Source organism: Ovis aries, chromosome 3, assembly GCF_016772045.2.
Source record: "Ovis aries strain OAR_USU_Benz2616 breed Rambouillet chromosome 3, ARS-UI_Ramb_v3.0, whole genome shotgun sequence".
Taxonomy (NCBI): Eukaryota; Metazoa; Chordata; class Mammalia; order Artiodactyla; family Bovidae; genus Ovis; species Ovis aries.
The window spans coordinates 203274967-203290052 of NC_056056.1; the positions used below are offsets into that span (position 1 = coordinate 203274967).

Consider the following 15086-nt stretch of genomic DNA (forward strand, 5'->3'; position numbering starts at 1 on the left):
CATTGGTGTATTGGTATAAATATTTTTAATTTTGGATCAAATAAGTGAGTAGTTTTTGGATATATTCAAATGCCAATGAATATGTAGAACTCTCTAAGTGGAAGAAAAGATGTATAGATGTAGTATTGTGGAGTTTAAGAGAAATTGAGAATTCTGAGTTTTAATTGAGAATACTGGTGTGAGCTCATTAGTTATTGTAAGTTATAAAAATACACAGAAATATGTATGTTTATTTATTATGACCACTGATGAGGACTAGGGGGGGGAAAATCCCACCCTGACTGCATTCTTGGAAAACTGTTCCACCTTAAAAGAAATCATACCTTAGGTATGATTTGGTTAACCCTAAGTCTCTTACAGGAAATATCCAAGTTGAGCTGGGATGTTATATCATAGTGGATAGCATGGAAACTATTATAGGCTATTAGCGTCATTTTGTAAAGCCCAGAGAAATAACTTGAAAAGTCTCTCTTTGGTCAGAGATTGATTGAAACCCACCAAGTTTGTTTAAATCCTTGAGTTCATACTGATTTTCTTTCTTTCTTTTTTTTTTAAATTTTAAGAAAAGGAAGTAGTTACTTTCAGAGGATGAAAGGGAACCAACCAGTTCATTAGCTTGAATGTTGGTAATAAAGAGAAAGAATCCAGCAGTTTATCCCCCCTTTTCTACAGGAGTCTACCAGTAGCTAACAAATTAGTAGATATAAAAAAGCTATTCCAGCTAGTAAATGAGAAATAATTAGAATATCAGCATTTTATTACTTCCAGTGAACTGTTCGGTCTAGGCATTGAACATCAGTGGCTGCTTCATAAGGAAAAGAACAGACACTGTTTGATGGAAGAAAAGAGCGTCACCCCCTTTTATCTTGCCAAAAGGATCAGTTCATTAGGAGTCTGATCAGACTTGGTATTTGCAGCAAATTTGTGGGAAAAGTAGAGGACAGGGAAACATTGAACTGTACCATGGGTATGCGTCAGCAGATTCTGACATACAACAGGTCAAATAACATGGGTTGTTGAACAGATAAGCTGCAAAGATGATAAGGGAACTTAGAGATTAAAACACACATAGAAAAGAAATTTACTAAAGGGGAAAGGGCGAGAGGAGGGATTAAATTAGGAGTTTGGGATTAAAATATGCATACTACTATATATACAATAGATACCCAACAAGGACCTACTGTATAGCACAGGGAATTATATTCAATATTTTTTAATAACTTATAGTGGGAAAGAATCTTGAAAAGAATATATATAGATGTATGTTACATATATATAGAACTGAATCACTTTGCAGTACACCTGAAACTAGCAGAGAATTGTAAATCAGCTATCAATATTTCAGTTAAAAAGAGACTGAAAAGAGGGTGGGTGAAGGCATGAATAGGCACAGCAGATTTAAATTTAGGACAGTGAAAAAACTTGTAGGATAATGATAGGTATATGTGTATACCACCACCAAGACTGATCTTTAAGGTAAACTGTGGACTTCAGGTACTATGACTTTGCACTGGATTTCAGGGCTTCCTGTAAAGCCAGAGTAGTTGAAACAATGAGGTACTAAATCTGAGCCTAGATAGATGTCAGTGGAACAGAATAGGGTTCAGAAGGTGGCGTACATGTATATGGTTAGTTGACTTTGTGACATAGGTATCTTGGATATCTTGGATAAATACACACTTTTAACCGGCCTTGACAGACACTGAAGAAAGATAATAAACTCAAAACTGGGAGGAATATAAAAGCTCTTTCTGTGAAAAATTTTAAATTCCTGATGACTAGAGTCAGGTTTTCAAGTTATGGTTATTAAAGTTATGAAGGTTATTAATGCTTTGGTTTGTCAGTGTTCCTCCTGTTCAAATGCAGTTGGAAATGTGAGGGATGGTTGGAGGCAAGTGTAGAGAACTGGCTAAGAGCCAGATCACACAGGGTCTAGTATTCTAAAATGAGGCATTTGAATTTTAGCTGGTAGGTGTTGAGTCACTGGAGATTTTGAAGGTGCAGATTGACATGGATGGATTTGTCTTTTAGAAATACCTTTGGTAGTTGTATAGAGAATGAAGACTAATGATTTCATTTCGTTAAGTCTTCCAGTTAGTCATCATCATTCTCCAAAAAAGTACAATCTCTTCACTGTAATTTACATGATCTCATTTATTTACCTTGTTTTAGACAATATTCTTACCACTTCCGCCGTTGTCTGCTATGCCCCAATCCTGTCAAACCGCTTGTGGCTCCCTGATGGTGTTTATGATGGCTCCTAGGTTTCTGCTTTGAATGGCTTCAGTTCAGTTCAGCCGCTCAGTCGTGTCCGACTCTTTGCGACCCCATGAATCGCAGCACGCCAGGCCTCCCTGTCCATCACCATCTCCCAGAGTTCACTCAGACTCACGCCCGTGGAGTCAGTGATGCCATCCAGCCGTCTCATCCTGGGTCGTCCCTTTCTCCTCGTGCCCCCAATCCCTCCCAGCATCAGAGTCTTTTCCAATGAGTCAACTCTTCACATGAGGTGGCCAAAGTACTGGAGCTTCAGCTTTAGCATCATTCCTTCCAAAGAAATCCCAGGGTTGATCTCCTTCAGAATGGACTGGTTGGATCTCCTTGCAGTCCAAGGGACTCTCAAGAGTCTTCTCCAACACCACAGTTCAAAAGCATCAATTCTTTGGTGCTCAGCCTTCTTCACAGTCCAACTCTCACATCCATACATGACCACTGGAAAAACCATAGCCTTGACTAGACGGACCTTAGTCAGCAAAGTATGTCTCTGCTTTTGAATATACTGTCTAGGTTGGTCATAACTTTTCTTCCAGGGAGTAAGCGTCTTTTAATTTCACGGCTGCAGTCACCATCTGCAGTGATTTTGGAACCCCCAAAAATAAAGTCTGACACTGTTTCTGCTGTTTCCCATCTATTTCCCATGAAGTGATGGGACCAGATGCCATGATCTTCGTTTTCTGAATGTTGAGCTTTAAGCCAACTTTTTCACTCTCCTCTTTCACTTTTATCAAGAGGCTTTTTAGTTATTTCTGCCATAAAGGTGGTGTCATCTGCATATCTGAGGTTATTGATATTTCTCCCAGCAATCTTGATTCCAGCTTGTGTTTCTTCCAGTCCAGCGTTTCTCATGATGTACTCTGCATAGAAGTTAAATAAGCAGGGTGGCAATATACAGCCTTGACATACTCCTTTTCCTATTTGGAACCAGTCTGTTGTTCCATGTCCAGTTCTAACTGTTGCTTCCTGACCTGCATACAGATTTCTCAAGAGGCAGGTTAGGTGGTTTGGTATTTCCATCTCTTTCAGAATTATTCGATGGAAATGCCATTCAGTGAGATAGAAGATTCTGGAAAGGAAGATAGATTCTTTTTCCTTCCTTCCTTTTTTTTTTTTTTTAAATGTAGAAAGAGAATGAGATTGAATTCAAATTTGGACAAGTTTGCATTTGCATTTGAGTTGCTAATGGAAAACTATGATGATGAAGTCTGGGGAGCTTTGGATGGATGAGCCTGCTGCTCAGCAGGGTAGTCTCAGAGGGAGACTTAGATTTATAGCCATTATCAAGTTAATGGTTGTTAAAGCCATGGACTGTAAACATAGGGGTATTTTGCATGAGTGCTAGAGACTTAGGCAGAGACAACAACCACATACCAGATATGTTGAAGAATTTCTTCAAGACTGAGGGATGTCCCAGTCCGAGCTGCTCCTGATCAGCCATCCCTGTTTGCCTGGTTTCCAGGAACACCCTCAAACCCAGGCAGATCAGCATGGTTGGTCATCTACTGAGCCTGTGAAGAATCTGCTTCCCACAGAAGCAAATTGAAGAGATTTACCCACATAAACAGTAATAACCACAACTCTAGGATGGAGGGCTGAAGGTGAGGCTGGTGAGAGGCAGATGGGATAGGGTGGAAGATGGGCCTCATCTGGATTCTGTTAGCATCTCTGGGAAATACTGAATATACCAGACACTAAAGGACATGCACCTTATGGCAGCCAAACTTGACATGATTGAACATGTTAGGCAAAGATCAGAGGTGTAGTTAAAGCTGGCTGTGAGTGAGTTCAGTGGTGCCAGAGAATAAGCAGGATCATGGTATCAGCAGACTTCTTGGTGTGAGCAGAACACTGAAATACAGTGGGTAGTGAACCATGTTCTCAGGAGAAATACAGTTAGGTTCCTGCTAGACTGTGGTCAAAAAATTTTTGTCAACTGATGATTATATAATTTTAAAAATATATGTTTATGTTTAAAGATGCTTTATTTAATATATAATGTTGGAAATATGGGTTTTTTAATTATAGTACGTTCAGTGCAGTGTTATATAGCCTCTAAAGTTAATATGAAACCAGTATTTAATAATATGAAAATCTTTACATTATGAAATGAAGACAGGTCATTATGATGTATTAAATGCTGGGCATTTACAGAAATTCACTCTCTTTAAAAAAAAAAGATGTTGTTTAAATAAGATGACAGTGGAGTCTTTCAGAATACATAAATTAACCATTTTTTCCTCAGGGCATATTAATCATTATTAAGATGTAACAAGGTCCTTGGGGCCACTGCGTATAATCCTGTGAAGAAGCTCAGTAATGATGGGTCATAAATGCTCTTTATTCATGGTTTGGTGCGGGTGCCTCAGTTATTTCTTGCTTTGGCTCAGCTGTTTTGTTTCGTCCTGTTGGGGGCTGTGATTTAGAGCTAATGAATTTTACCAAATTATTAATTCAGAATTCCATTGGTTGGTTGGTTTCCTGTACTGTCTTAGTTGGTTTCATGTTGTGCCGCAGCTCTTTATAACAGAAACCAGTTTTCCATGCCTTGACCTTTGGAAATCGCTTGTGTTTGTGTATATACATGTACACGCTGCACACGTGCGCCTACTAAAGGAATGGAAAGATACACTTTGTATTTCTATTTCCAGTTTTTTTCTAGTGAACATACATGTATTCTTTATGCAATCAGGAGAAAACGATTACTTTGGACAAAGTAATACCAGATTTTGCCAGTGTGGTTTAGGATCCTTTATGCTTCTCTTCTGCCACTACTCCAGAAGATACATTATTAACATTCCTTTAATCTGTTTTGCTTATAATCTTCTTGAATACAGTTGAGTTCTGTCTTCCTTCACATGAGGCTCAGTTAAATATTTAAGACACTATTCAAGTGAGGTCAATTATCAGAAATAACTCCAGAAAGAGTGAAGGGATGGAGCCAAAGCAAAAACAGTATCCAGTTGTGGATGTGACTGGTGATAGAAGCAAGGTCCAATGCTGTAAAGAGCAATATTGCATAGGAACCTGGAATCTCAGGTCCATGAATCAAGGCAAATTGGAAGTTGTCAAACAGGAGATGGCAAGAGTGAACGTCGACATTCTAGGAATCAGCGAACTAAAATGGACTGGAATGGGTGAATTTAACTCTGATGACCATTATATCTACTACTGCGGGCAGGAATCCCTCAGAAGAAATGGAGTAGCCATCATGGTCAACAAAAGAGTCCAAAATGCAGTACTTGGATGCAATCTCAAACATGACAGAATGATCTCTGTTTGTTTCCAAGGCAGACCATTCAATATCACAGTAATCCAAGTCTATGCCCCAACCAGTAACACTGAAGAAGCTGAAGTTGAACGGTTCTATGAAGACCTACAAGATCTTTTAGAACTAATACCCAAAAAAGATGTCCTTTTCATTATAGGGGACTGGAATGCAAAAGTAGGAAGTCAAGAAACACCTGGAGTAACAGGCAAATTTGGCCTTGGAATGCGGAATGAAGCAGGGCAAAGACTAATAGAGTTTTGCCAAGAAAATGCACTGGTCATAGCAAACACCCTCTTCCAACAACACAAGAGAAGACTCTACACATGGACGTCACCAGGTGGTCAACACCGAAATCAGATTGATTATATTCTTTTCAGCCAAAGATGGAGAAGGTCCATACAGTCAACAAAAACAAGACCAGGAGCTGACTGTGACTCAGATCATGAACTCCTTATTACCAAATTCAGACTGAAATTGAAGAAAGTAGGGAAAACCACTAGACCATTCAGATATGACCTAAATCAAATCCCTTATGATTATACAGTGGAAGTGAGAAATAGATTTAAGGGCCTAGATCTGATAGATAGAGTGGCTGATGAACTATGGACAGAGGTTCGTGACATTGTACAGGAGACGGATCAAGACCATCCCCATGGAAGAGAAATGCAAAAAAGCAACATGGCTGTCTGGGGAAGCCTTACAAATAGCTGTGAAAGGAAGAGAAGCAAAAAGCCAAGGAGAAAAGGAAAGATATAAGCATCTGAATGCAGAGTTCCAAAGAATATCAAGAAGAGATAAGAAAGCCTTCCTCAGCGATCAGTGCAAAGAAAGAGGAAAACATCTCTTCAAGAAAATTAGAGATACCAAGGGAACATTTCATGCAAAGATGGGCTCGATAAAGGGCAGAAATGGTATGGACCTAACAGAAGCAGAAGATATTAAGATATTAAGAAGATATTAAGAAGAGGTGGCAAGAATACACAGAACTATAGAACAAAGATCTTCATGACCAAGATAATCATGATGGTGTGATCACTCACCTAGAGCCAGACATCCTGGAATGTGAAGTCAAGTGGGCCTTAGAAAGCATCACTACGAACAAAGCTAGTGGAGGCGATGGAATTCCAGTTGAGCTATTTCAAATACTGAAAGATGATGCTGTGAAAGTGCTGCACTCAATATGCCAGCAAATTTGGAAAACTCAGCAGTAGCCACAGGATTAGAAAAGGTCAGTTTTCATTCCAATCCCAAAGAAAGGTAATGACAAAGGATGCTCAAACTACCGCGCAATTGCACTCATCTCACATGCTAGTAAAGTAATGCTCAAAATTCTCCAAGTCAGGCCTCAGCAGTACATGAACCGTGAACTCCCTGATGTTCAAGCTGGTTTTAGAAAAGGCAGAGGAACCAGAGATCAAATTGCCAACATCCATTGGATCATGGAAAAGCAAGAGAGTTCCAGAAAAACATCAATTTTGCTTTATTGACTATGCCAAAGCCTTTGACTGTGTGGATCACAATAATCTGTGGGAAATTCTGAAAGAGATGGGAATACCAGACTACCTGACCTGCCTCTTGGGAAACCTATATGCAGGTCAGGCAGCAACAGTTAGAAATGGACATGGAACAACAGACTAGTTCCAGATAGGAAAAGGAGTACATCAAGGCTGTATATTGTCACCCTGCTTATTTAACTTCTATGCAGAGTACATCATGAGAAACACTGGGCTGGAAGAAGCACAAGCTGGAATCAAGATTGCCGGGAGAAACATCAATAACCTCAGATATGCAGATGACACCACCCTTATGGCAGAAAGTGAAGAGGAACTAAAAGCCTCTTGATGAACGTGGAGGATGAGAAAGTTGGCTTAAAGCTCAACATTCAGAAAACGAAGATCATGGCATCTGGTCCCATCACTTCATGGGAAATAGATGGGGAAACAGTGTCTGACTTTTATTTTGGGGGGCTCCAAAATCACTGCAGATGGTGACTGCAGCCATGAAATTAAAAGATGCTTACTCCTTGGAAGAAAAGTTATGACCAACCTAGATAGCATATTCAAAAGCAGAGACATTAGTTTGACAACAAAGGTAAATCTAGTCAAGGCTATGGTTTTTCCAGTGGTCATGTATGGATGTAAGAGTTTGACTTTGAGGAAAGCTGAGCACCGAAGAATTGATACTTTTGAACTGTGTTCTTGGAGAAGACTCTTGAGAGTCCCTTGGACTGCAAGGAGATCCAACCAGTCCATTCTGAAGGAGATCAACCCTGGGATTTCTTTGGAAGGAATGATGCTAAAGCTGAGACTCCAGTACTTTGGCCCCCTCATGCGAAGAGCTGACTTATTGGAAAAGACTCTGATGCTGGGAGAGATTGGGGGCAGGAGGACAAGGGGACGACCCAGGATGAGATGGCTGGATGACATCACGGACTCGATGGACGTGAGTCTGAGTGAACTCTGGGAGTAGGTGATGGACAGGGAGGCCTGGCGTGCTGCGATTCATGGGGTCGCAAAGAGTTGGACATGACTGAGCGACTGAACTGAAATTTGGTTATTTCTCTTATTATTCAGCTGTAAGAATTTTATGTATTCTAGATACGAGTTCTTCATTGGAAATATTATTTAGAAATAAAAGTTCAATCTGCTAGCTTTTCTTGGTTTTGTTAGGTGTTTTTGAAGTACTAAGAAATCTTTGCTTAAACCAAAGTCATAGGATTGATGCTTTTCTCTTCTAAGAGTTTTATTGTTTTAATTCCTAACATTTAGATCTGTGATCCACTTTATGTATGATGTCTTAACAGTCTTTTATTAATTCACTTCCGAATATTTGGTTATTTTTTTGTGGTGTTATGAAAAAATTATTTAATAAATTTCTATTTTGCCGTTTTTCTCAGCACCATTTATTAAAGAAACTGCTTTTTCTCCATTGGCTGTTTTTGGTTCCCTTGCTAAATATTGGTTGGCTATTATCACTTTTTGTATTTTTCACTGCTGCTGCTAAGTCGCTTCAGTTGTGTTCGACTCTGTGTGACCCCAGAGATGGCAGCCCACCAGGCTCCCCTGTCCCTGGGATTCTCCAGACAAGAACACTGGAGCAGGTTGCCATTTCCTTCTCCAGTGCATGAAAGTCAAAAGTGAAAGTGAAGTCGCTCAGTGGTGTCCAACTCCTAGCGACCCTGTGGACTGTAGCCTACCAGGCTCCTCCATCCATGGGATTTGCTAGGCAAGTGTACTGGAGTGGGTTGCCATTGCCTTCTCCATTTTTCACTGCTAGTCTGTAGAAATTTATTTCTGTATATTGATCTTGTATGCTGCAACCTTGTTGAATTAAGTACATCTGAGGCTTTTTTTTCTTTTAAATTCTTTAGTGTTCCCTGCATACAGAATCATGTCATCTGTGAATAATGACAGTTTTATTTCTTCCCTTCCCATCTGGTTGCCTTTTAGTCTTATTTCATAATACTCACTAGACCCTCTGCTGAATAGAGGACATTCTTGCTTTGTTCCTGACCTTTGGGGGAAAGAAGTGATTTTTTTTTTTCGCCATTGATCAGGATCTTAGAGAGTACACTTTGTACAATTTCAGTGTTTTCTTTTTTTTCTTTTTTTTTTTTTGAATTTTTTCTTTTTTACTTTATTTTACTTTACAATACTGTATTGGTTTTGCCATACATTGACATGAATCCAGCACAGGTGTATCTGCGTTCCCAAACATGAACCCCCCTCCCACCTCCCTCCCCGTAACATCTCTCTGGGTCATCACCATGCACCAGCCCCAAGCATGCTGTATCCTGCGTCAGACATAGACTGGCGATTCGATTCTTACATGATAGTATACATGTTACAATGCCATTCTCCCAAATCATCCCACCCTCTCCCTCTCCCTCAGAGTCCAAAAGTCCGTTATACACATCTGTGTCTTTTTTGCTGTCTTGCATACAAGGTCATCATTGCCATCTTTCTAAATTCCATATATATGTGTTAGTATACTGTATTGGTGTTTTTCTTTCTGGCTTACTTCACTCTGTATAATCGGCTCCAGTTTCATCCATCTCATCAGAGCTGATTCAAATGTATTCTTTTTAACGGCTGAGTAATACTCCATTGTGTATATGTACCGCAGCTTTCTTATCCATTCATCTGCTGATGGACATCTAGGTTGTTTCCATGTCCTGGCTATTATAAACAGTGCTGCGATGAACATAATTTCAGTGTTTTAAGATTGATTGATACTTGTCCTAATGTTCAAAGTCCCATATCCTCTAGTTGTCCTGCCTATTAATGAAAATAGGAGGTTGAGATCTCAGACTGTTACTGTTGTCTTATTGTTTCTCTCAGTTCTGTCAGGTTTTGCTTCATTTGTTTGGGGCTGTTTTCACTTGTGTATGTTTATAATCGCTGTATCTTCTTGATTCGACTGTCATCATAAAACGTGCTGGTTTAGCTCTAGTAATTTTTTTTTTGTCTGAAAGTATGTTTTGTCTGATAGACCACTTCATCTCACTTATGGTTACTGTTGGCTTTCAGTAAATTTGGGTCTTTGGGTATGTGTGTCTTTTGTAGACAGCATACAGTTGAATCTTGTTCAGTTTTACCCAGTTTAACAACCTTTGCCTTTTATATACATATATGCACACACACACAATATGTATAATAATATGTAAGATGTTTTCTGTAACATCTTACAGAAAAACCCAAATGAACTTTTTGGTCAACCCAGTATGTTAATTATTACTTAATAAAACAGAAAAAAAATCACTAAAAAAGAAAAAATTCTTTCTTTTCACCAGCTGTTTCTATTTCCTTATCTGTTTTGTTTATTCACTCTTCTGTTATTTCTAGTTGATAATTCATTGAAGTGACTTCTGACTTCTGAAGTGACTTCTTTCATTAGTTCTTTCACCTCAGTTTGAGGTTTTAAATTTAAATTTTTGTTATTCTTTTATCACAAGTATACTACTCTCAAGCATTTAAAATTTAAAATATTGCAATAGGTTGTGAACTATTTGTTCTAGAGCCAGTTTCTCTGGCATATTTGTATTGTCTTTAGGGATGTTATTTTCTTTATTCTTTTTTGTTTTTAATATTAACTTTTTATTTTATTTCTTTGGCCATGTCTGTGGCCTGTGGGATGTCAGTTCCCTGACCAGGGATTGAACCTGTGCCCCTCAATTGAATGTACAGAGTCTTAACCACTGGGCCTCCAGAGAAGTCCCTTTAATACTAACTTTTAAAATAGGGCTTGATCTTAATATATTTTTATATTTTCACATGAAATTGTTTTTCTGAAACTTGTTGAAGAAGGCAGAATTTATCATAACTTCATTCACTTCACAGAAGTCTTGAGTGTGTGTGTTTGAAAAGTTGGCAGCTTGCTTTGTGTGAACTCCTGGCTCTGTTTCCTTCTGCCACTTTTTCTGCACCTTATTTTCCATTATATCTCTTGCACTGTCATCCTCACTGTCTTTCTGTTCCCAGTAGTGTATGGTCAGGTTGGGCCTTTGTCTGGAAGGGAGCTCTGTTGGGTCACTGAGAGAGTTCCTTGTTAGGATGCCAGTCCCTTCCGTACCATCCATCCAGTCTTTGTATTCACTCACTCTCCAAGTGGCCAGAACCATTCCTTGTCAGCTGCTATTCTCAGATTGGTTTGTGAAGCTTTCCATTGCTATCTGTTTGCGTGTTCTCCTGGGCCTGGATCTGCCAAATGCCCTATTTTTTTCCTTCTGATTCCTCCTGCAGAAGTGCTGATGCTAATCAGATCTTAACAGCTGTTGGTAGTTTTCCTTTCTGTGTCTAGGGTTTTGTGGTAATACCTTCTTATCTGTCTTCATTGTAAGTGTTGTCCATGAGGTTTTGGTTTTCCTTCCTAGTTGTTCTGTTTTCTTGTGAAAGACTTGTAGAGATTTTTTCAAACACTATACTGCTACTGCTGTTGTCATATTTTTAGGTGTTATGAAAACCTCACTGTGACGTGGAGAAACTATCTTCTAAGGTTAAGTTCAGATGTCAGAATTTATCAGAGTAGTACTTTGATGTGATTGAGAAGATTTGTTTCCTGCACACATGGGGAGTTCTGAGTCAGGGGCGGAGGACAACTTTCTGGCAGGAGGTCCAGGAACAGAAAATGAATACAAGTGCACAGGCGTTTTATAAAGGCTAAGTCTAGTTGGTTCAGAATTTGAAAGAGGCACCTGTCAGCCATGGAATCTGAGATAGATAGCAAGTGCACACCTGTACTTGGGATACCGGTGAGAGTGAACTCTTAAGAAAATGATGGACAGGTAGAGGAGATGATGCTTAGAGATTGCCAGCACTGAAGCATGACATCACTTGGGGTCTTGATTTCTTTCTTTCGGTACCCATGGTAGGGATCCACTTTTTAATTCCTGTTATAGTTGAGGCATACTACTGAAGAACTGGGCTTCAATCTTGCCTGCCACATTTGTTCTCAGTATCCATGATCAACTTCTCCTTTTCACTTCAGTTTCCAGGGGAGTAATCCCAACGAGAGGGAAGACAATGTACACTAATCTGTACTTTTAGGAGCAGATCACCATTGGCTAGACAAATTACCAAAGAATATGACAATGCATGATAGCCATCTTAGCTGTGCTTTTTGTTAATTTCATATTTAATTTAAAATGTTTCAGTTTATCAGGCATTACTAAGTGTGCAATAAATCTAACTAATTCATACATACTGTATTGTGTGAGATCCTGGGAATATAAATAAGCCAAAGTCTAGTATTTACTTGACTCTAGTAAGCTTTTTATTGACTTAAAAACTAGCACATGAAATGTTTACTAAAATTATAAAGTTTTATCCCTGAATCAGAAATACTAAAATACTGAAAACAGACATCCTAAAGTTGAGGAGCTATTTATGAAATGTTTATTAAGTACCAAGCATAATGCCTAAACGATTTTTCATATATTATGATTTAATCTTCACAGTAACTCAGGTTAGATTATCATCTTTTAATGGTGAGGAATTTGTGGAAATAAGCTATTGTAATTGCAGGGGGACATTTGAACTCAGTTCTGTCTCATTTCTTCTCCCCAAAGTCTTTTAGAGAACTGATTTTGTAATTTCTGATACTTTAAGATGTCTAATGAAAGCCTAAGTAATTTCATCTTTAGTATTACTTATATTTCTCAGTCATGTTACTTTACTTTCTTGGCAGCTTCTCAGAACTCTCTCTGTTTATGTTTTACCATAATGAATTTTGGGATACTTAACTGTAAAATATGCAGGCCTATTTAAATTTGAACTTGAACTATATGATATCACTCACATAGTAACAATCGTAAATGTTATAAAGCTGTTCATTTAAAAAGTGAAAGAAAGTCCACTTCAGAAGTAGACATTGTGACAGTTGTTACTGGGAAAAGAGAGAGAAAGTAATATGCTAGGGAAATGAGAAGAAAAATGAGAGGAGGAAATTGTGGTGATGGCTGGCATAGTTGTGAGGTTTTAAAATAGAAAGTTTGTGAAACTAGTCATTCTAATTTGAATTCAGTTATTTAAAAATCTGGCTCAAATTTTAAACACCTTAGGCTAGAATCATTCCATGAATGCTAACACATGCTAATTCTGCTTAGATGAAAATGATCTTCAGTTCAGTTCAGTTCAGTCACTCAGTCGTGTCCGACTCTTTGCGACCCCATGAATCACAGCACGACGGGCCCCCCTGTCTGTCCATCACCAACTCCCAGAGTTCACTCAGATTCACGTCCATCGAGTCAGTGATGTCATCCAGCCATCTCATCCTGGGTCGTCCCCTTCTCCTCCTGCCCCCCAATCCCTCCCAGCATCAGAGTCTTTTCCAATGAGTCAACTCTTCACATGAGGTGGCCAAAGTACTGGAGCTTCAGCTTTAGCATCATTCCTTCAAAGAAATCCCAGGACTGATCTCCTTCAGAATGGACTGGTTGGATCTCCTTGCAGTCCAAGGGACTCTCAAGAGTCTTCTCCAACACCACAGTTCAAAAGCATCAATTCTTTGGCGCTCAGCCTTCTTCACAGTCCAACTCTCACATCCATACATGACTTACTGGAAAAACCATAGCCTTGACTAGATGGACCTTAGTTGACAAACTAATGTCTCTGCTTTTGAATATACTATCTAGGTTGGTCATAACTTTCCTTCCAAGGAGTAAGCGTCTTTTAATTTCATGGCTGAAGTCACCATCTGCAGTGATTTTGGAGCCCCCAAAAATAAAGTCTGACACTGTTTCCACTCTTTCCCCAACTATTTCCCATAAGTGATGGGACCAGATGCCATGATCTTCATTTTCTGAATGTTGAGCTTTAAGCCAACTTTTTCACTTTCCACTTTCACTTTCATCAAGAGGCTTTTTAGTTCCTCTTCACTTTCTGCCATAAGGGTGGTATCATCTGTGTATCTGAGGTTATTGATATTTCTCCCAGCAATCTTGATTCCAGCTTGTGTTTCTTCCAGTCCAGTGTTTCTCATGATGTACTCTGCATAGAAGTTAAATAAGCAGGGTGAAAATATACAGCCTTGAGATACTCTTTGAAAATGATCTTACTGCTTTTTAATTTAGTGTTGGTGGTCTGTTAGGTATTAGAGAGCATCAGATAACCTTATGGACCTAAAAGTTGGATTGTCTTTGAGTGTGTTTTCCTTTATTTCTCTTTAATTGCTTACATTTTCTTCTTTCTCTCCTCGCTGAGTGATTTATGAAAATATTAAGATTTGGTATTATGAAAATATCGAAGCATTTATTTTCTTGATTTATTACTGTGGTTTACATGTGATTTATTCATTATTCAAGAATTTTCTTATTTACTAATCACATAACTCTCCATGAGACTGCAAAGTTCTGTATCTTGAGTACTGGTCAGGCTCTCTACCTCTCCTTCCGATAGTTAGGATTGCTTGTGAATTTGGGGATCTGCTTTGTCTCTTGAACATGTTCTGCCAGTGGTTGGGCTTCCTCTTTGCCCCCTGGCTTGTGGAGATGAAGTAACGGTAGAGCGGAAAGCCAGCTAAGATGATTATTCGCTGAAGCTAATCTGGGGTTTGCAGAGAGAGAGCTCTCCCAGAATGACTTTCTAGCCTCATGTGCGTGTGTTTACTTTTCACTTATGAAACCCATAAAAGTGACTGAAGAAACAGGCTCAGATTCTTTGTTCTTCCGCATGAAGAAGGGGGAAACTTACTGCTAATTAAAACTACTTCCCAGTGGCATCTTTAAACCCTGGGGTTTTTCATGTTGCTGCCTTTCTCCTTCTGATGACATGAATCCTGTGGCAGGGTGGGAGATGGGAATTGACAGCAGTGCTCGTGCGTTAGCGCTCACCTTGTCTGTGTGGAGTGTGTGCCTGGCGCCCATGAATTCAAATAACTTTGAATTTACTCTCTGACTATTTTTCATAGGTATATTTGACTTTAAGATACGTGTTATCCAGGATTTGTTATGTGTTAATGTGGACTACAAGACCATTTCAGTGGGAGTGAAAAAGTTTTGATTAAAAAAGAAAATTTAGAAATGTTTGCGCTTTTCTCTTTGGGT

The 15086-nt window shown here is 39.0% G+C and overlaps 1 protein-coding gene across 3 annotated transcripts in view; it reads left to right on the top strand.

Annotated features, from left to right (window-relative positions):
- LRP6 (LDL receptor related protein 6) overlaps positions 1–15086 on the top strand; it is a 175393-nt gene that overhangs the window by 81721 nt on the left and 78586 nt on the right. The gene's annotated exons all lie outside the window — the stretch shown is intronic.